The 22,214-nt window shown below is 51.0% G+C and overlaps 1 long non-coding RNA gene across 1 annotated transcript; it reads left to right on the top strand.

Annotated features, from left to right (window-relative positions):
- Positions 1 to 1,731: 1,731 nt before the first annotated feature.
- On the top strand, positions 1,732 to 22,112 carry LOC113623506 (uncharacterized). Its single transcript, XR_003433955.1, has 4 exons — positions 1,732 to 2,431; positions 7,306 to 8,916; positions 10,054 to 11,806; positions 20,091 to 22,112. It is a non-coding gene; the product is annotated as an uncharacterized LOC113623506 (long non-coding RNA).
- The last annotated feature ends 102 nt before the right edge of the window (positions 22,113 to 22,214 follow it).

Below are 22,214 nucleotides of genomic sequence, written 5' to 3'. Positions count from 1 at the left end.
ACCAGAACATTCCTAAGCATGGTCTGAGTAATGACTTACCCACTGCCTCCAGATTCAGGAAGTCTTATCTGTCTTCCTGAAAAACCTTAAGTTAGAAAAGCAAGTTGGAATTTTTTTTCCGTAGAAACTGAATTAGTAATGCAATATTTTTCACGTGGCCATGAAAATGTTAATGGAAATCCTGAAAACGAGCCCCACCAAGCCTGCTGAGATGGCTCTGAAAATCTGGGGCTGCCCAGGTTAGCGGGAGGCTCTTTCTGCCTGTTTGGTGTATCTGGGATGTGCATTTGTGAGGTGCTCCCCGCCTTTGGGGAGGTGAGTGGCAGAGAAGCGTGTCCTCAGAGTCTGGTGAATCCTCCGCATGTCCCTGTGACTGCCCAGCACCCGGATGAGGGGTCCCTAGCGCTGAAGTTCTCCTCATTCTCAGCCTGTCACGCAGGGCCGCCTTCTGAATGGAGGAGCCCAGGCTGCCTGCTCAGCAGTGCTTTGTGTCAAAACACTTCAAGTGGAAATGTGTGCTCATTCTGCCATCCAGTAGGATCCCACAGAGAGGCTCTGAGGCCTCCAGGTCTTCGGAATGGGTGGGGCTGGGATCGGAGCTGCCCCCCGGGGACCCCTGACGGGCTGGGGCTGGGACTCAGTCAGGGGTATGGGGCAGTGTGATTATCGGAGGCCAGGCTTGTGGCAGGAGGGACGAGGCCAGGGTGGGGACAGCAGAGACAGGAACTTTGCCCACAATCCAGTTGGTTGGATTCCAGCCACCAGAGCCCTAGGCCAGAACCCATGGTTGCCCCAGCAATGCCCATCCAGCTTGGGTTAGGCCGGTGGTTAGCAGCTCAGATGGGGACCCACGAGACACAGGCGTCAGATTTTGAACAGCATGAGGGTGGACAGCATCTATATTAGAAGCCAGAATTAGGATTAGAAAATGACCCCACTGGCTGACGAGACGGACAATCTTAGAAAAGGAAAAGGTTCAGGAACAAGGGGACGAGCCCTGTATCAGGTCCCGTTGTGAGTACAGGGTGGGGGCTGGAGACGTGGAAGGACGGACGCAGCAGCATAGATAGCTCATTCCTGGGGGGAGGGGCAGCTCTGCTCACCCACACCCTCCCCCAGGGCACCCCTCGGGTAAGCCCCATGTTTGAACACTGGCACTCACCCCTCCTGGGCCACAGCTGATTGGACCAGAGAGGAGACTTGATCCAAGGAGATCCAGTCTTTCGGCAAGATGAGCTCATCAGCTTCGTTCCCCCCCAGAATTTTGGACTGGGACCGGAGACATTCATCAGTTGGATGGTGGCCCTGGAGCTAGGGCGGCCATGTTTGAGGGTTTGAGCAGGTGCAGAGAAAAGGGTTCTGGAGGAGAGGGAAGAATGAAGAGTCTGATGATCAGAGAGGAGCGGGGAGAAACTGGGCAGCCCCGGCCGGGCTGGGGCAGGGCTAGAGAAGGCCATTGAGTTGTCCCAGCCAGCATCGGGTCACCATTTTCCATACCTGCACTTTCTGCCCTCAGTTCCTTGACATATTTTCAGACTTCTGGCTAAAGTCCACTTTTTGTGAGCTGATTTGAGTAGGCTTCAGTCCCTGGCATCTGAAACGCTCCCTGGTAGAGCCAGCACCCTCATTGTCATAAGCAGGACAGAAGCCCGTGGCGGGAGGAGCCAGCTGGGCAGGGCCTGGGTGGGGGGAGGGGTGCTCCTGCAGCTCTGTGCGTGGCTGGGCCATGTTGGATCCCATCAGCTCATCTTGGGCACCACGCCACAGAAGGACAGAGCAAGATGGTGTCTGTTCATGGAGCGTGACCCTGGTGGCAAGGACACCTGGACCCCTGGCATTGGAGAAATGGCCAAAGCGTCATACATTCTGCCTGGAATGAAGGAGACTTTGTGTGGGACAGAAGAAGCATCTCTGATGTTTGAAGTCTTGTTAGAGAAAAAGCAAAGACTGTTCTGAGCTCCCTGAGGCTGTTGGATTAGCTCCAAAGGTCAAGGGTCCACTTTTGGCCTGGTGTAGGGGAAACCTCCTCCTGAAACTGCCTGCCACAGGATGGGTGGACTTGGGCATAGGGAGCTCCCTGTTCCTGCAGCTGAAGGACCACTTGAATGGGTATTACAGGACATGCAAGAATGGAGCTGTTGGCCTGGACTGGATAACCATAAAGAACATCTTCACCCAGGACAAGAACAGCCTCTAGCCATGACCTTGAAGATGACCATGACCAATGGCCATGACCACAGAGAATATCTTTACTTGCAGGTAGGACCTAGTCCCAGGCCAGGAAAAACCCCAAACCATGACCTTGAAGGTGACCATGACCAATGATCATGACAATAGAGAACATCTTCTTTCCCTGGACAGCCCCAACAATGACCGTGAACATGAGCGCGTTGCAGAATCTGATGGGCCCTGTGACCCGAGGGACAGGCAGGTGAGGCCTCTGGTCCGAACACCCTTGGTAAGGCTGGGGAGCTCCTCCCAGGGACAAGCTCGAGGAACCATAGCTGGTCATGACATAATTTGTGGGCTGGTGTCCTGCTGGGGCTGGGAGCGCCTGTGGCTGAGGGGGTTTGGAGGGATGGTGGAGGTGTGTTTGGAGTTGGGGAAGGAGCACAGGATGGGAGATGTAGTGACCTCTGGGGGTGAGAGCAGGGGAGGCCCCAGGAGGCCCACTCTGTATATGGGTTACACACTTTCTTCCTTTCTTTTCTTGGGCTCTGGGACCAACTTCTGGGTCAGGTGGCCAGTGGTCCCTAAGGGCCAACCTCAGCGTGCCCTCCACCTTCCCAGACAGCCAAGGAGGGCTTGAGCCGCAGGGGACCCCCTGAGCCCCTCCATCAAAGCTTGTCTCAGAGCTGTGCTCCTAGAGCAAATGTACTGCTGTCCTCTGTCTTCTAACCGGAGAGGGACAGGGAAACAGGCTGCTTGAGGAGCCGGGTTAAAGGCATCGTGTGTGTCTCTGGGGAGATAATCACCCAGGGGAGCTTTCCAGTGATGGTAGAGCCAGGGAAGGAGCGAGCAGAGAGGGCAGTGGAGATTCTCGCCTGGGTCCTTCCCAGAAAGCGACTTGAGCGGGTTGGGGCCGCGGCCCTTCCTGGGGCAGCTGTAATCTGGCAGCTTTTCGTAATTATCCGTTAGTAATTACCCACTGAGGCTTTGGTAAACAGCAGCCTGTTTAGCCATCCTTGAGGAATTAAATCATTACAGTTATTGCTCTATCCACTAGCTATTAGCCTCCTAAGAGGCTTTTCCACCTCAGAACCAGGGTTTTCGTTTGATGAGCTCCCGGGAGAACGTTAAACGGGGGAGGCTCTGGGGGGTTGGGGAGATGTGCGCCCCCGGCGGCTGCTGGAGGTAAGACGGCGGCGCCCATCCTCGGGTCTGTGCCACGCGCGCTCTGTGACTGGCACCCCTGACCATGGCAAGTGTCCTTCAGTAAAGTAGAAGCTTCTTACACGGAGTGTATCTTAAGAAGCAAAGGTCCAGTTGGAGGGGGCTGGAGACTTCCGGCACAGACACAGGCAGGCAGACAGGCTGGGCCCCTCCTGGGATGGGACGGAGGTGTGTGTCTGGGTGGTCCGCGGTCAATGTCTGCAAGGCCAGCAGGACCGACTGAGGTCCTGGTTTCTCTTGGACTGTGCGGTGAGGTCGGCTGCTTGGATGAAGCTCAGATGAGGGTCAAGGACATGCCTTCAGTGAGGATCTGCCCTGCTTTTCCCTTTTGCCAAGGTTGCCCTTTCCTTTCTGGACCTTTCAAGGACAGCCCTAGGCCATGACCGTGAAGATGAGCCCCCTGCAGAATCTGATGGCCCCCGACCCATGGGGGAGGCCTGTGGTCCAGAGGCCCTTGGTAGGGATGGAGCGCTTCTCCCAGGGGCCACCTTGAGAAATGATACGTAGCTGGTCATGACGTCTTTGGCTGCACAATGTTTGCTATCTGGGCGGTATCTGTCACCTGGGGATTTGGAGGGAATGATGGTGTGGGGTGTTTGTGCTCTGAGCCACCTCTGAAGCCCTCTGAGGTGGGCCTCAGGGGCAGGGGGTGCTGCACAGAGGGGACACAAGCCAGCTCCCAGGGCTCACCGTCTGGGGAGGGCTGTGACTGGCCCCTTCCTCTGAGGGCTTCACGTGTTGTCAGGGGTGAGGCATTGCCCTGTCACACGGTAGATGGGCAGCTGGCATCCAGGGAGCCCTGACAGAGGTCACGAGGGGACATACTCTTGGGCACCTCCTGTGTGCCAGGCACTGGTCCAAACGAGAGATGCATAACTGTAAGGAAGCCTAGACCCACCATTGCTGTCACACAGAGGCTGGTCTAGGAGAGGGGACTGTAACAGATCTGGAAACATGACCAAGACCAGCATGGACTCCAGACATGGCCCTTCAGTCCAGGGAGATCAAATATTCAGGCCTAATTCTCTAGCTTGTTCTGTAGACTCTGAAGCCATTATACATGAAGTAGAATGAGAGGAAATGAGTGAGTGGGATCAGTGTAAATACATTTTGGAAGAAGCCGTTATAAGGGTTCATTCTGGAAATCCTTCTCAAGCTGACCTTCCCCATCTTCTTTTTAAACAACCAAGAAACCCTTGGCATAGAGTGGCAGAACGTTGCAAGACCTCAAACTGGATCACCAGATTCGTCAACAGATTTTTAAATATGTAAATTAATTTGCATCAAGGACTTAATAGGTAGAAAAACAGGATGATTTCCATTTTTGTATAAATTACCTTCATTGCTAAGTTCTGTGAAATGGGGATTGTATCAGAAAATTGGGGTTAGTGGTTTTGCCTTCAGAGTAGGGCCTTTTAAACCTGGTTTATATCCAAGTGAGTAGTGAGATATTAAAACAAAATGCCATTCCCCCAGATCTACAGAATCCCAAACCTCTGGGGGCCCCAAATCACATCACCCTGCCAGGTGTCCTGTGGAGAGCTGGAGCACAGGCAGAAAGACTCCGTGAAGGGGCCAGTGATGGAAAAACACTTGAGCCCAAGGGTTGCTTGCTGACTCTAGAGGGGGCTGCCTTTGGGGGTCCTTTTGGTCCAGCCCCAGCCCTCTTTTCCTTTCTGCCCCCCAGCTCCTCCCCCACCCTGTTCTGGCTCTGTCTTTTTTTTTTTTTTTTTTTTTACATATTTATTGGAGTATAATTGCTTTACAATGGTGTGTTAGTTCCTGCTTCATAACAAAGTGAATCAGTCACACACACACATATGTTCCCATATCCCTTCCCCCTCACGTCTCCCTCCCTCCCACCCTCCCTATCCCACCCCTCTAGGTGGTCACAAAGCACCGAGCTGATCTCCCTGTGCTATGCGGCTGCTTCCCACTAGCTATCTACCTTACATTTGGTAGTGTCTATATGTCCATGCCACTCTCTCACTTCGTCCCAGCTTACCCTTCCCCCTCCCCATATCCTCAAGTCCATTCTCTAGTAGGTCTGTGTCTTTATTCCCGTCTTACCTCTGGGTTCTTCATGACATTTTTTTTTTCTTAGATTCCATATATATGTGTTAGCATACGGTATTTGTCTTTCTCTTTCTGACTTACTTCACCCTGTATGACAGACTCTAGGTCCATCCACCTCACTACAAATAACTCAATTTCGTTTCTTTTTATGGCTGAGTAATATTCCATTGTATATATGTGCCACATCTTCTTTATCCATTCATCGTTGATGGACATTTAGGTTGCTTCCATGTCCTGGCTATTGTAAATAGAGCTGCAATGAACATTCTGGTACATGACTCTTTTTGAATTATGGTTTTCTCAGGGTATATGCCCAGTAGTGGGATGGCTGGGTCATATGGTAGTTCTATTTGTAGTTTTTTAAGGAACCTCCATACTGTTCTCCATAGTGGTTGTACCAATTCACATTCCCACCAGCAGTGCAAGAGTATTCCCTTTTCTCCGCACCCTTCTGGCTCTGTCTTGCCTCCCCCTTGGGCTACTCTGTGTCCCAGGCCGGGACACCCTTGTTCTTTGGGGGGAGCGCCCTCCAGACGAGCCCACGTGGATGGGTCCTCCAGGCTAACCGTGCTGCGTTGTTGAGCTGAAAGTCTTCCTCTCCATCAGGTGTCCTGGCCTGGTTGCAAAGCTGCTCAGGTGACCAACGCGTCTCTAGGTGCAGCGCACCTCTCTGAGCATGTGTGCATTTAATAGGTCGAATCCTCCCGGAAGCAGGAAGGCAGTTCTTCCCACAGGGCAGCAGGAAGTCCTCTGGTTTGAAACTTGCTCATCGATCACATTCAGCCCCGTCTTGGACTCCTCGCCTGCCCTCTGCCCCCACCCCGTGAGGACCTTCCACTGGGTCAGAGCCTGTGCTAAGCTTTGGTGGAGCATTGGGGGCAAGGTTTACCATGGACCCTGCAGGAGGGAGCGAGGCAGGTGGGGATCAGGTGGCGTGTACTGGCTCTGGATGAAGAGCCAATAGGGTGGAGTGTCCACTTCCTGGAGCTGGGATGGCAGCCCAGGGTGGTCCCCACCAGGGGCCCTGGGGGAGGGCGGGGCCTGAGGGAGGGCTCCAGGGAGGTGCTCACCCCAGGACATGTGTTTAAAGCGCCCCACCACTATCTGTGGGAAAGGGCCAAGGAGGCAGGAGACCTGCCTCTGGCCTCAGCGCAGCTCTGGAGCTGACCAGCTGCAGCTGTGGCAGGTCATTTAATTGGCTCCATCTTACAGTGACTGAGTGCCCACTGTGGGTGGGCTGGCCAGTTGCTCAGGATCCACAGGTGAAGGTATGTGGTCCCTGGAATCCCAGGCACATGGGGTAAGCAGACAGATGCTGAGATATGGGCTGACAATAAAGGCATTTAAAAAGCTGCATAGGGACCCACAGAGAGGGAGACAGCCATGCTGTGGGTGGGGTAGGTCAGGGGAGTAGTGTGAAGAATAGAGAAGACTTCATGGAGGAGGTAACATTTGAATTGGGCTTTGTAGGTTAAGTAGGAGCTCGCTGTGGGAGAAAGAATGACAAGTAGAGGGAAGATCACAAAGACGTGGGCCCAAGAGAGCCAGTCACATTCAGGAAAACTACAGAGAGTATGATATGCCTGGGCTTTGCCTGGCTGCAGCACTATGATTCCACCCTGTGGTGGGCTTGCCCTGTTGATGTAGTTGACTTATGAGATGGCCTCCAGTGATCCTCGTCTCCAGATAGTCAAGCCTTTGCGTGGCCCACTTTGTCTCTGAACAGGGCTGACCTGTGTGACTACTAGAACACTGCTGAAGTGATTGTGTGTGACTGAACACTGAGGCTGGGTCATAAAAGCACTGTAGCTTCTGCCTTGATCTCTTGGATTGCAGGCCCTGGGAAGGCAGCCACCATGCTGTGAGGACGTTCAGGCAGCCCTGTGGGGAGGCCCATGTGCTAAGGAACTGAGGACTCCCACCAGCAGCAGGCAGCGTCAACTTGCCAGCCATGTGAGTGGGCTGCTTGCAAGTGGACCTTCCAGCCCCAGCCATGCCTTTAGAAGACTGTAGCCTTGGCTGACATCTGCCTGCAGTCCTATGAGAGACCTCTGGACAGGACTGTCCAGCCAAGCTGCTTCTGAATTCCTGACCACAGAGCCTGTGAGAGGTGACAAATAATTACTGCTGTTTTAACCCATGAAGCTTCGGGCTAATTTGTTATGCGGCACTAGATAACAAATACAGCTGGTTATTGTGGTAGGCAGCTTCCAAGACGGCTGCCAACGATCCCAGCCTCCCGGTCATTCGTGCCGTCATGTAATGCCCTCTGCTTTAGTGTGGACTGGACATGGTGACTTGCTTCTAATGAAAGAATAAGGCACATCTGATGGGGTGTCACTTGGAGATTACGTTACAAAAGTCTCTGGCTTCCATTATGGGTGACACTTGCTCTCTTGCTGGTTCTGAGGGAAGCCAGCTGCCATGTTGTGAGCTGTCCTCTGGAGGGGTCCACATAGCCAAGAACCGAGAGATGTCTCCAGCCAACAGCCAGTGAGGAACCGAGGCCACGAATCCAACACCTTGTGATAAATGGAACCTTGGCAGCAGCCATGTCGGTGAGCTGAGAGTTGAACCTTGAAATGACTGCAGCCCCAGCAGACGCCTCGGTTCCAGCCCTGTGAGAGGCCCTGAACAAGAGGACTCAGACAAGCTGCCCCTGGGATCCAAGTGCACAGAAACAATGAGGTAGAAAATGCTTGTTGTTTTAGAGCTGCTGAGCGTGGGGTCATTTGTTACACAGCAATAGATTATTAATACAGTTACGAGGAATGGTGCCAACCTCACCTGTCCTGTCCCCAGGGGAGCTGCTTGGCTGTGGTCTAGACTTGGGTCTCAACCTACTGAACCACTCGAACCTTGGTCAGTCAGGGGCCCAAAGCAGGTAGGGGGAGCATTGAGGGGCTGAGAATATGGGGGGGCATCCTAATACCTGCCGATTTCTGGAAAACCAAGTCAGCCTCCATAAGACCATAGGAGATGAATAAGTATGTGGGTGAGACATAAGTTCAAGGCCAGGTTCTATCCTCCTGTACCTGTGTGACGTTTAGCAATGTTACAAGTCCTCCAGGAGCTCTGGCTCCCAAGTTGCCCTGCTGGAGCAGAGGGGGGGCATGCAGGGATGCAACTGCCCAGTTAGCACCAACCAGAGAGCCAACATGAGGACTGAGCAACAGGATCTCCAGAAGGGAGCTTGGCCCTGGAACATGGTAGGTGCTTGATACAAGACTGACCCTGTAGCTGTCAGGATTCTTGGCATACTGTCTTCGGTCCAACCACTGATGTCACAAAGCCCTCACAGTGCCCTCCTGATGCCCAGATCGAGGAGGACTTGGGGAGGATGCCGGCTCTTCAAAGACGAGGCGGTCTCAGCTGTGTAATCACCACCACTTTGCTTGGGGCCCTCCCCGAGGAACATACTCCGGGATCCATCACCCCCTTGCTCCGGTGAGTCTGAGCCTGGGCTTTGCATGCTGTCCTGCATGGAATACCAATGCCTCTGTTCAGCTCCCCAGAAGTCCCTGCTCTCCTCCCCTGCGGGCGCCGAGGATCTCTGCCTGGCTTGGTGTTTATTTCTTGCAGTATGAAGCGATGATTTAATTCTTGCCTGAGATATCATTCAGCCCCAGTTCATGCTGAAGTGAAATATATTTCAGCACCCACCGATTTCCATATAGATAAAAAAAGGAAAAAAAAAAAAGAGGAGAAAGGAAACAACCTCAACCAGCATCTTCACACACTATGCATTTGAAACGTGCTTCTTGAAGATGGATTGCTCCGTTAGGCTGCTAAGAGGCTTTCTTGACTTGTCAACAGTTTTATCCCCCTACAAACATTCTTGGCTATAAATTATTCATTGCCCAGTTAGCGGTTAAAAAAAAAATGCCTGGAGCTGAGGCGCTTTCTTAATTCTCCCTCTGCTCTTCAGATCCAAGTTGTTTTTTCCCCTCCCATTGCTGGAAAAGTAGAAGTAACTGGAATTCTCCTGGCTTGGAGATTCAGGCTGGATGCAGTGAGAGAGTTGTGTTGAACCCGGAGTGAGCTTGGCTGGGGGTTGGGGGGAGGCAGTCATTTATAGTCTGGGGAAAGGCAGGACACTGGGGTTATCAAATATATGTTGAGATAGGAAATAGGTGTGTTTGGGGTTTTCTTTTTGTTCTGTTGGCAGGAACTCCAGGGTTTCAAAAAAGCAGAGGGGAGACGATTCGATCCTAGGCCCAGCCATTTTGGAGTCCACAGCTGGAAAGGATCTGAGGCTTCCTCTGTTTACCTGATTCCACTCTCTGGGGCCCCGCTCTGCCCGGAGACAGCACCCCCTTGTCTTTCTCCGTCGTGCCCACCCTCTCCTGTCCTGCGCACCCCTGGACCACCTCCCTCACCCCCAGCTGACTTCCTTCTCCAGCGCGGATTCTCAGACCCCCCCACCGTCTCTGTGTCCCCGTGGGAGGTGGATAGAAGTGGTGGGTGGGATTAGGCTTCAGAATTTGGGGCCCGTGTTCGCTGCAGCAAAGCCCTGTGTGCTGGGTGGCTTAGGACAACAGCAATCCAGTCTCTTAGTTTCTTAATTCTCCCTCTGCTTTTCAGATCCAAGTTGTTTTCTTCCCGCTGTTGAAAAAGTAGAAATAACTAGAAGTCTCTTGACTTGGCGGTTCGTGCTGGAGCCCAGTGAGAGGGTTGTGTTGAGTCCTAGAGGCTAGGATTCAGCGGGGCTGTGCTCCCTCGAGACTCTGGGTAGGATCCTTCCTTGCCTTCTCCCTGCAGCTTCAATCTCCATCGTCACGTGGCATTCTCCCTGTGTGTCTCTGTGTTCAATCTGATCCTCTTATAAGGACACCAATCATATTGGATGAAGGGCCTACCCCGGTGCTCATCTTAACTTCACTAGAACCATCTGCAAAGACCCTATTTCCGAATAAGGTCACCTCCACAGGTCCCAAGGGTTGGGACTTCACCATATCTTTTGGGGGGACATGACTCAATCCATGACAGAGTCAGAGGAGGGAAGAGCCCCCAGTGACCAGGCCGCAGAGCAGAGCATCAGAGGCCTCAGAAGGCTGAAGATCTCCCATCCTGCTGAGACCTCAGCCTCCCCAGCAATACTCTTGCATCAGAGTCCCCTTCTCTGCCCCTGGCGCTGCAGAGGTGCCAGGCTTTGCTGTGGGCCTGAAAAACTGTCCTTTCACAGCTGTGTAGAGAGAAGAATCAGGCTAGCTGCAGGACGGCTGCACCTCTAAGGGGGCCCGGACCTCCCCGGGAGGGCGGCTGTCCTAGACCTTGTCCGGTGGCCTGGTCTGAGGGCACCATGTCCACCTGCCATCAGCAGCAGGAGATGTGGCCTGCGTGTCCCCCTGCTCTAAGATTTCACCTTGACTCCCAAGTCCTCCCCACATTCTCCCCAGGCAGCAGGGGCTTTGCCCGGGCAACATTTCTGGGTGGGCTCTCGGAAGATCTCTGTGCTCTGTTGCTCATCCAGAGAGAACCGGCGGCAGCAGCTAAACGGTCCGCTGTGCCAGTGCCCTGCTGGGTGAAGCAGGTTCATGTGGGGGAGTGACGATGGCACTGTTGCTGTGTCTTGGGTTGGACATTGGATTATTTTCCTCCAACCCGACCAAGAGTTTTGGCTCTCAGAGAAGAGCTCCAGAAGCTGCGTTTATAAACACCAGTGGGTATCGGATTTAGTCAAGGGTATCCAGCGCCTGGCATCCGTCACCTCTCACCAGCCCTGCTGTGGCCGCTAAGTTCGGTTCCATAACCCAGACAGCAGACAGAAGGGGCCGGGGCCCGATGGTCCCCAACCATTTCATTGGGTGTGGTTGTTACTTCCTGGGTCGCTCACCTTTGGTTGAATTTAAGTTTGTCAGACTAAGCAGCCTTTAACTGGAGACCCTGGGGTTCCTTGGAACCCAGGCCACCTCTAAGCATGGGATCGAGTCTGGAGTGTAGGAAACAAAATTTGTCACCCCAAAATGTCTCTGGCATGTAGATTATTTCACGCTGAAAATTATCAAGGCCCAAAAGAATCAGGAAGAAATTTTGAACTACCCCCCTAATCGCCTGAAAAATTTAGATAGAGGGCCTATTACAGGAATAGAGCTATCACCAGACGTCTGCAGAGAATACAAGCTAGGTGTGGTAGGGGAACACTTAGAGATCAGAGTCTACTCTGTGTCCCATTGTCTCTGCAGGGCCCCAGCAAACATTTATTTACTAAACACGTGCTTTTCCATCTCCAGGTGAATTGCCTTTCTCCCCTTCGAAGTCCCAAGCCACTACTCCCAACATCCTCTGCTGTCTTTAGCTGAAGGTGACATTTAAAGTGAGGACTTTGGCCATTTTGGTGAGTTATTCAGTTTTCCTGGGTCTCTCCCATGTATATACGTCATTAAACTTTTGTTTGATTTTCTCCTATTAATCTTTCTCATGTCAATTTATGTCTTAGACCTGCCAGAAGAACCTAGAAGGGTAGAGAAAAATTTCTTCCTCCCCAACAGGAGCAAAGGCAGCCGAAGGAAAGGACAGGAGAGTGGTGTGAGCCCCTGGCCCACAGTTGAGGGAGAAAGGAAGTAGGTCCCAAGCACTCTCACATACAATATTTTACTTAATCCTTACAATAGTACACCCATTGCACAGATGAGGAGACTGAGGGTCAGAGAGGCCAAATGACCTGCCTAGTAAGTGACAGAATCTAATGGACCTGAGGTTCCTGAATGAGAGAATTTCTTCTTCAGGCAGGTAGTTTCACATCCCTCTGATCACACTGTGATGGGTGGTGACCTAGTCCAAAGGATCTTTGGGAAATTGAAGTTCTTTCCCAGGGCTGGGATCCGAGCAGAAGCCTTTGGAGCTGAGTACTGGCTTCTCCCAGGCTGTCTGGGAAGCTGCACTTGTATCACATCTGGATGTGGCCCATATTGATGGTGGAACTGCAAAACGCAGGATGGGCAGCCCTACCTGTGGGGCACTTGATAGGGAATTACTCAGAGGAAGAAGATACAGCAGGTCTCTGAGGGAACAGTTGCTCTCCTGGGAGCATCCGGTGGAAATTCTTTTCCATTCAAAGTCAGAGTCAAATAAGAGAAGGTCTTTAGAAATGAGGGTTTTTCAGGGAGCACTTGAAACCATTTCGTAGAAATCCGGACTGTTTTAAAGAGAAAAAGGAGTGGCAAGATGTCCAAAAATTAATTTTTAAAATTAATTCCATCATCTTTTCAATTGTCCAAGTCATTTAGTTTTGTTTTTATTGCATTATTTTCTTTCTTAAGACTGGATTCTTTGAAATAATACTGCGATGAATATGGAGGTCATTCACTTTTTGTATTCCTTTTTTATTAACAATTTTGTTGAGATGCAATTCACCTATCATACAGTTCATCCATTTAAAGTGCACAGCTCTAACACAGGGAACTCTACTCAGTATTCTGTATTAGCCTAAATGGGAAAAGAATCTGAAAAAGAACGAATATATGTATATGTATAATTGAATCACTTTGCTGCAATCTGAAATGAACACAACATCGTAAGTCGACTATAGGCCAATAAAATGTTTTTAAAAATAAAAAAATAAAGTGCACAGCTCAATGGTTTTTAGTATATTCCCCAAATTGTGCATCCACCACCACAATCAATTTTAGAGCCTTACATATACACAATGGAATATTACTCAGCCGTAAAAAGAAACGAAACTGAGTTATTTGTAGTGAGGTGGATGGACCTAGCGTCTGTCATACAGAGTGAAGTAAGTTAGAAAGAGAAAAACAAATACCGTATGCTCACACACACACACACACACACACACACACACACACACACACACACACACACACAGGTTCTGATGAACCTAGGGGCAGGACAGGAATAAAGACGCAGATGTAGAGAATGGACTTGAAGAAAGGGAGGGTGGGGAAGGGGAAGCTGGGACGAGGTGAGAGAGTAGCATGGGCTCCTGGCTGTCTCTTTCCCGGTTCTCTCTGGTGAACTATCTACCTTGGGTTTGGCTTATTGTTCTTAATTAAGAGAGGCTGTTGTTTTCAAGAGTGCCCTTAGGCATGAACTTCCTCGCATTCTGTTTCAAATAAAGTCATTTCCTTTGGGAGCACTTCAGAGAGCTTCCTTTTCTCATGGATTGAATCTCCCCTGTGCAAACCCTCTGAGCTCTAGTTCTGGGTGCCCCTGGCCTCCTCAGCTTGCCTCTTCTTGGAAACTGTGCCCCGTGAGCAAGCTGGGGTCCGGCCGTTGGGGGCCCAGTCCTCTGGGCCTGCCCGGCCTGGGGTAGAGCCTCTGTCCCGTGAGAGTGGCCGGGAGGAAGGCTGTCCCGACCTCTCAGTCACACTCACCAGGAATTTAGCCTTCTCGACTTGGAGTTGGGGGGAATGAGAAATGCTGGTGGCCTGTCCTTCCTGGTGAGACATGTAAGCCTTTATTAGGATTTGAAGGGTGGGGGAGCCCCGACTTCTTGGCCACACCCACGTGGAGGGAGAGAGAAGCTTGTGGCTGAAATGCCACAGACTCTTGCTGTTCTTACTGAGTTTTAGTAGATTTTGTTGAGTAGATGTTTCTTTGTTTGTCATATGCCCTTAGGACAGTTCCCAGAGACTTTAAATGGTTGTTCTTTTTTTTTTTTTTTTTAATAGTTTTTGTCAGCTTTGCTGGTTCCGTGGAGTTACTCTCTGTCATCCCAGAAGTGGAAACTGTGTTGTTTTATTTTAATAATGAAGGCATCTTTATATTATGAATTTACCTCCAAACACAGCTTTGATGGTATAAGTTTTGACAAGTCATGTTCTAATTTTCTGTTGTATTTATAATTCATTTTCTGAACCCAAAAGGAAGACTATTTTAGTTTTCAGATGGGCTGTCTATCTATCTATCTACCTACTTTTGGTTTTCAGGCTTCCAGCATTCCAGTCTAGCTTTTGTTGGATTTTGTGGTTTGGAGAATGGCTCGTACAATTTCTGCTGTTTGTAATTTAGAGGAGTTATCTTTTTGGACAAGTAAGTATAAGTTTTTGCAAATGCTCCATCAATATACGTGTGAGAAAAAGGTATATTCTCTCCTTGTGAGGCACAAAAGTCAGCATCTATCTATTAATTTAACCTTATTAATTATATCGTTTTGCTACTCTAGGTGTATGATAGACAATACTCCAGCAGATAGATATGGGATAGAAGGAGAAAAGAAATTGCAAAGCAAGTGTGTAAAGCAATGTTACTTAGCTCGTGGTGATTTCATAGGAAATACTACTTGACGCATTTTCCCCAGAAGCTTATGCAGGTAGCACAGAGTACAGATTCATAAAACTTTTGGCTTAGAAGGGACCCTGGAGGTTTTCCAGTTCCTTCTTCCTTGTTTTATAAATGAGGAAAATGACTTGCCCAAGGTCATGCAGATGGCAAGCTGAGACTGCGAACTAAATTCAGGTCCTTGGATTCTGGTAGGACATAAAGTCTGGGTTTTTGCCGGGCTTCTGGCGTGTTGCATTTTGTTTGTTTTCATTGTTGTCTCTGAGAGAGTTGCTGCCTTAAGAGTCGGTAGAGATACATTTCTTATTTTAAAGGTCTTATATATTTATTCGTAGGTACTTTACAATTTGCAAAGCACACTTTTATATGCCTCATCTAATTTAATCTTCACAGTCAAGCGATGTTTAAGGCAGCACTGTTGCCCCAGTCCTGTAGGTGAAGAAATGGAGGCTTAGTGCCTGGCAGCCCACGTCAGCTCCAGGTCTTCTGCCCCTGAGGCCATGCTCTCATTTGCAGGGCCCTGGAGTCCCGTCCCACCTTGGCCAGAGCCAATGTTCAGACTCTTTCATTTCCTGCGTGTTTCTTGGGGGGTAAAATTGTCCTACATCCTGTAGGACTTTTCCTTCCTCCAGTGGAACAGTGCCCCGGACAGCTGGCTGGGTTTTGCGAATACGGTGATCAGTCTGGGAAATTATTATTTTTTAAACTATCACTGTAGCCTCTGCACCTGGTATCAGCAGGTTATAATAGGCTGGGTGTGCACTTGAAGCATACCTCTGCTATCTTCTGGGACAGTCTTAGTTCATTCGCGCCGTTGCTTTCCTTCCTCTGCAGGAGCATTTAAGCAGCCCCATCTCGGCTGCACTCTCCCACCCAAAGCTGCGGCTTAGCCAGCCCTTCCCGTCCTCATCTGGAAGTGTGGACCCACCTGTGGAGTGATCAGAGGCTCCTAACAGCCTCTCCACAAAAGTTGGGGACGGGGAAGGCGGTCAGGTGGTCATCCAGGTCTCTCCGAGTCCCGGTCGTCTCTGAGTTCACCATGAAGTCCTTGTGGTCCTGGAAGGCACAGTTCTGTTTTAGGAATTATCTTACGAATTAATCTTGTTTGCAGCTCTCAGAATCACTCCTTCAGACTTCTTGGCACTCACCTCACGTGGAACCTGAGAATGGCTTTCTTTCCCACTGTCTGGCATTTTTCTCATCAATAACACGTTTTTGTCTACCACGTGCCAGGCACTGCCCCTCCCTCTTCAGGTCTGGGTAGACATCCCCCAAGAGTCCCCAGGGCCTCAGGTCGGCACCTGCTCTCAGAGGTGACGTTTGCTCATTCCCTCTTGTCTTTCTGTTTAGCCCCGAATGGGGTGGGGGTGGAGCAGGGCCTCCCGTTGGTTCATCAGCAGAGAAAACACAGGGGACATTGGAGCTGGTCCCGGTGGGGAGGGAGCAGGCAGGCTGTCCCAAGCCCTCCATGGTGCCAACAGGAGGAGCCTCTTGGAAGAGCCCAGTCAAATGAAGGACACGTGGCTGGTGTCTGCTCTGCTGTGGATTCTCAGGGGCGCTTCTCAGAACACCGACCTCCCCTCTACCTGGGCCATGTGAGAGCTTGTGTAGGCGTTCATATTTCAATTTTAACTGAAAGGAGATGCTTCCCAGGAGAAGGTGGTCTCTGAGAAAGCCAACGTGCTTTGTCTGCCGTGGACAACACAATTCCAAAGCAGAGAATAATTTTCTAGGCCTTTAAAGAACTGGAACTCAATCTTGGCTCTGATTTTTACCTCTGCGTCACCCATTGCTGATCTCTGTGGACCTCAGTTTCCTAATCTTTAAAATGGGCCGAGGCCTTCCCTGGTGACGCAGTGGTTAAGAATCCACCTGCCAATGCAGGGGACACGGGTTTGAGCCCTGGTCCGGGAAGACCCCACATGCCGCGGAGCGACTAAGCCCGTGCGCCACAACTACTGAGCCTGTGCTCTAGAGCCCGCGAGCCACTACTACTGAGTCCACGTGCCACAACTACTGAAACCCGTGGGCCTTTCGAGGGACGAAAACCCAGTGATTTCTGACTTGCATGTGAATAGAGATGGGAACACGTTCGGCCCCCACGGAGCCCCAGGACACGCCCCCCTCCCGCCCCACCAACCTCGAACCCCCTGCTTTCTGGAAGGGAAGCTGGGCCAGGCAGGGCCCGAACCAGATCTGTGGTCGTCAGTACGTGGCCCGAGGACCAGCTGGGTCATGGGCTGCTAGACCAGGTAAGCTGAGAGATTGAGAGCAGGCGTTTAGGAACATGACAGGCATTTGAACGAGTAATTATCCGCTGAACGCAATAATATAATATATGATAAAATATAATTAAAAAGTTGGCTTACATTTTGTTTGTCATTTTTCTAGAAATTTATTTTTTATTGTATTGTGCAGAGTATCAGTTGCTAAGGGACTGGAAACCAGAAACCAACAACACAGTGTCTCGGCACCGTATGTTTTAAGCGCTAGGAGCAGGGCTCCCTGGAATGCTCCCGGGGCCGACATTTCAGGTCGCTTCAAGGGGCTGCTGCTGTGGCCTGCAGCGGTGCTGAGCCTCTGGTTCCTGGGAAGGAGCTCCGTGGGAAGAAGGACTGATTGGATGGCTGGGCCCGGAGCCTGGCTCTGAGGCTCGACCCTGAGCCCACTCACCAGGCCTGGGATGTGGACCATTTATGTCCTTTTGTTGCACCTGGAGGATCCTGGCTTTATTTAAACTTTCGGTACTTTGTTCATCATTTTTTGGCATTCATTTGGATTTTTTAGCGTATTGCATTAAAATACTTTTCTCGATTACAAAGTGTCTGGTGCCCCTAAGTCCTGCACCCCAGGCCTGTGCCCTGGCTGGAACCCAGGGGCTCCGGGGTCACCCAGCTAGAGGCCTCAGTGCCGACGGGGAGGCTCGGTAGCAAAACAAACCCAGAAAGACTTTCAGAGGCTCGTGAGGAGCCGTTTACTGGGGTGAAGGGGGCACGTTGTTGGGGGTGTGGGACAGGCCCAGGCAGTTAGGAGAGGGAGTCAGGTAATGAAGAGGCTCTGGCTGAATGTAAGTGTCCCCTACACCCTTCCACGGGCTCATGTTCTGAGAAGCCCCCAGGAGTTCATAAAACCCTAAAAACTGTCTGGGTTTTACTGAGAAATCAGGTGGGGATGCCAAGGATGAAATATCGTATTAACTCACCCACCCTAACCATCCTTACCCCTTCCCTTCACATTCTCCGGTTATGACGGGCTTTGTGGGAGAGACACCTGTGGGTGTTCACACACGAAGAAGGGGTGCCTCCCACAGCACAGATGGAGGTTCTGGAAAGTTCTCTCAGGAGTGGGGAGGGGTGTTCAGTCACTGATGATTTTCTACCTGATGTGGTTCCTGAACAGCAGTGCTTTTTATTTTTAAAATTTATTTATTATTTATTTATTATTTATTTATTTGCTGCCCTGCCCAGCAGGCGAGATGTTAGTTCCCCAACGGAACCCGTGCCCCCCACAGTGGAAGCGTGGAGTCTTAACCACTGGACCGCCAGGGAAGTCCCAGCAGTGCTTATTAAAAAGAAAAGTGTCAAACATCCCAATAATTGTTCTCTGGTCACCTTTGCCTTAGCTCTGGCCGCCATAACAAAGTAACGCAGATTAGGGGGCTTAAACAATAGACATTTCTTATCATTCTAATGGCTGGAAATCCAAGATCAGGGTGCCAGTGGGGTTGGGATGTTGGTGAGGGTCCTCTCCCCAGGTTTCAGACAGCCCCACCTTCTCACTCTCTCCTCACAAGGAACAGGGAGATCCCTGGTGTCTCTTCTTATAAGGACACCAATCCCACCATGGGGGGCCCACCCTCATGACCTCATCTGAACCTGATTACCTCCCAGAGGCCCCATTCCAACTGCCATCCCATATTGGGAGTTAGGGCTTCAACACCCGGATTTAGGGGAGCACAGTTCAGTCCACAGCTATCATCAATCCTCCACTTCAGAAGCGAGGGTTTTGTTTCCACTGTTGAGTTGTGGCCACTGCCGTTTCAGGATAGCTCTTTAGCCATCCCCGCCATCCGCTTTGACCAGTGTCTGCAGTTCTGGGGTAAACCAGTCTCCAGCAGCCGGGCCAGGTGAGGAATCAGGGCCTGACTGACAGTGGTTTCCTCACTTCAGCTTCTTCCACTGAAACTGCAGCCCCCATTCCCACGGCAGGGGACCCAGACACCCCACCACCTCACCATCTTTGGCTTCTTTAAGGGGAGCTGTGGCCTGCATGTTTTATTTTCCCAGCCTGAAGCGACCTTGGCCTTGGCTCTTGTGCTGGGAAGCTCGGCTGGCCACGCGCCTCATCTATGTCGTTTGAATCGTGACAGTGTAGTCTCAGTCAGTGTCTGGTGACTGTGGATTACGTGGAGAAGGTTAACTGTAAAAAGGATCCCAGCACCTTTTCCCTGGTTGAGCCCCTTCTGTCCTAATGTCTCCTAAGTCTTCTCATTTGTTCTTATTTTATTTTATTATTTTGAAAATTTTTTATTACGATTATTTTTTAACATCTTTACTGGAGTATAATTGCTTTACAGTGCTGTGTTAGTTTCTGCTGTATAACAAAGTGAATCAGCTATACGTATACATGTGTCCCCATATCATTTGTTCTTCAGAGAAAATGTCCCCAGAGGGCCCCTGAGACGATGCGGTTGGGACAAACCCTCACAGGCGAGGGAGCAGGAAGTCGAGTTTCCAGGAGGGATGGATGGCAGGCCTTCTGCTGGCCGCAGCTGCCACCGGGCTGACCCAATCCTTATTTCCAGCTCAGGTTTGGTCTGAATCTGGTGGGTGACTCCCGGCTGCGTCATCCTCCAGGATGCTGAGCTGGACGCTGGCTCCCCAAAGTCTCGGGGGGAGATGAATTCTGAGTCTAGACCAGCCTGCCCAGATGATGAGCCTCGCCAGGGTGATGGGGTGAGGCCTGGGGGCTTTGTCTGTGCACCCAGGCGACTTTCAGCAGGGAGGTTTTGGGAAACACCAGGGGTTCCCCAGGTGGGCGGCCCACATGAGTTAACTGGGTCCTGGCTCTGGCCCAACCCCAGGCCCAAAGAATCAGAATCACACTGACTGGGGCTCGGGAAAACTATTTTTCAAAACTGTGCCAAGTGATTGAAAAAAAAGATGTTGTTGCTTTTGTAAAGGACACATTCTAATTTTAAAGAGCTCAAATCATATAGAAAACACAAGAAAGAAAACAAAACGTCATCCCAAACTCTATCATCCTGGAACAATCACTGTTAGTTTAAGTTGACAGAATTCCAACTTTTCTCCAAGTGTCACTCACTACTGATAGAAAAAAGCCAGACAGACCGACAAACCTGACCCTGCGTTTCTGTGCAGGTGAGTTCCACCATCTGTCAGGGACTCTTCTCTGCTGGATACACAGCACCTACTCAGCCAGAGGAAACTCACACGTCAGGACACGAATGACGGTCATCCGGGGGCTTCACGACCTACCGACTTCCCCCCTGGGCTTGAAATCTGGTGCGTCCAGTCAGAGCTGGCACCTGGCCAAAATGCATTCATGTCCCGGCTCCGCACCTCCTGCTGTGTGTCCTGGTGAAGGTTACAGCCTCCCCCAGCCTCAGGCTCCCAGGTCTGCAGAGTGAGGGCGATGAGGATGACAGCACTGCCATGACACTTACCTTAGAGGAAGGCCATGATGACCAAATGCAACAGCATGAGTGGGAGAGCACCAAAGAGCAGAGTCAACGAGAATAAACACATCCAAAGCCTGGAGACCGGAGATGGTGATCATTCCAAAACCGGGAAGTCATGACAATGATACCAGTAAGTTAACAGCCCATGGTGGTGGGTTCCCAGCATCCCTGGAGCTGTGCCTGCACCTTTGCCTCCGGGGAGCTGTAAGAATATTTGCTCAGCTGTCATGAGGTTGGCAGGCTCTGACAAGACACCAGCGTCCAGGCTCGCTTTGCATCTCAAAAGCTGCTGGAGACACTTCTCCACAGGACTGATTGCAGCCTGGTGACATTGCTGCCGTGTGGGGACCACCTTGGCTTACCCTGAGGTAAACCAAGTCCAGATTCAGAAACATGTCACATCAAGACATTTCTGTTCCTTTTCTCTTAAAATGGAAGAGAACAATGCTAGGCCAACTGTAAAAAAACAAAACAAAACAACACAAAACACAAGGCAAAGCAAACCCCCAGTCATCCCTTCAAAGCGTGTGGGAAGCTGAATGAAGCAATGTCAAGGTGCTCAATTTCAGAAGTTTTCAAGTTCTCGGAAGTTGGGGTTCCTAAGATCACTCCAGTTGTTGACACACGAGGGCAAAGTCAATGGCATGTGGAAATCATCCATCCACGTGAGGCTAGTGGAGACCGTTCCTTCTGCTGGCTTCCCTGTCTCTGCCAGGTGCCAGGCTGGGGAGTGCTTCCCTTCTTCCCACATCCAGAAGGTTCCTTTCCTGGTCATTCTTGCTCTCAGCCTTGCGCTCACCATGCTTACTGTCCGGAACAACCCTGGTCTTCCTGCCTTCTGTCTCTGCCCTCCACCTGCCCCCTGCCCATCAGGTCCTAGCCTCTAGATCTCTGCAGGCCACCCTCTGTCCAGAGCTTTGACAGCCTCTAACCCGCCCTCGGCCTGGGCAGAGGTTCCTCCTAGCTTCCCAGCTTTGCAGGTCTCGTACACCCCAGGAAATGGCCGAGGTTGTGGGTGGCTGGAGGAGGCCCTGGTCGGGGAGTTCCGTCCCGGGGATCCCAGGGGGCCCACAGTCTCTGCACCTGCATCACCCGTTCACACACACTGCTGGCCAAGTTCTGCAGAGCCTCAGAGCCTGTGATCAAGCTGTCCCCTCTGACTGGGGTTGGGTGTGTGGCCCGGTTGCCATTTCCTCCAAACCATCACTTTAAGCAAACAGGGAAAACCAACCATTAATAATGTGAGACAACCCGCTAGCAACATGGTCCCCGAAACCACAGGACCACTGGGTTACTGCTGACCCAGTGCCTCTGAACCCAAGCTGCAGGAATAGCATCCTTTTCTACATAGGCTGTTTTATTAATGTCCTAGGGCTGCTGCCACAAATTACCATGAACTTTAAAAAAACCCACAAAAACAGAAGTTTATTCTCTCACAGTTCTGGAGGCCAGATGTCCAAAATCTACGTGTCAGCCAGACTGGGCTCCCTCTGGAGGCCCTAAGGGGCGGAGCCTCCCTCCCCTCTTCCAGCTTCTGGTGGCAGCTGGCATTCCTTGGCTTGTGGCCACATCACATCCATCTCTGCCTGTGTCTTCACACGGCCTTCCTTAAGTGTTTCCTCTTCTGTCTCTTGTAAGGACTCTTGTCATTGGATTTAGGTCCTGCCCTAATTGAGGATAATCACACCTTGAGATCCTTAAACTACATCTGCAATGACCCTTTTTCCAAATAAGGTCGCATCACAGGTTCTGGAATATGAACTGTCTTTTTGGGGGTCACCATTCAACTCATGACAGCTGTGCT

This window comes from Aethalodelphis obliquidens, unplaced genomic scaffold (genome assembly GCF_003676395.1).
Source record: "Aethalodelphis obliquidens isolate GAN/ISIS:26980383/991018 unplaced genomic scaffold, ASM367639v1 scaffold11, whole genome shotgun sequence".
Lineage (NCBI taxonomy): Eukaryota > Metazoa > Chordata > Mammalia > Artiodactyla > Delphinidae > Aethalodelphis > Aethalodelphis obliquidens.
The sequence above is the reverse complement of the archived record's forward strand: the minus strand, read 5'-3'. Positions and strand labels throughout refer to the sequence as shown.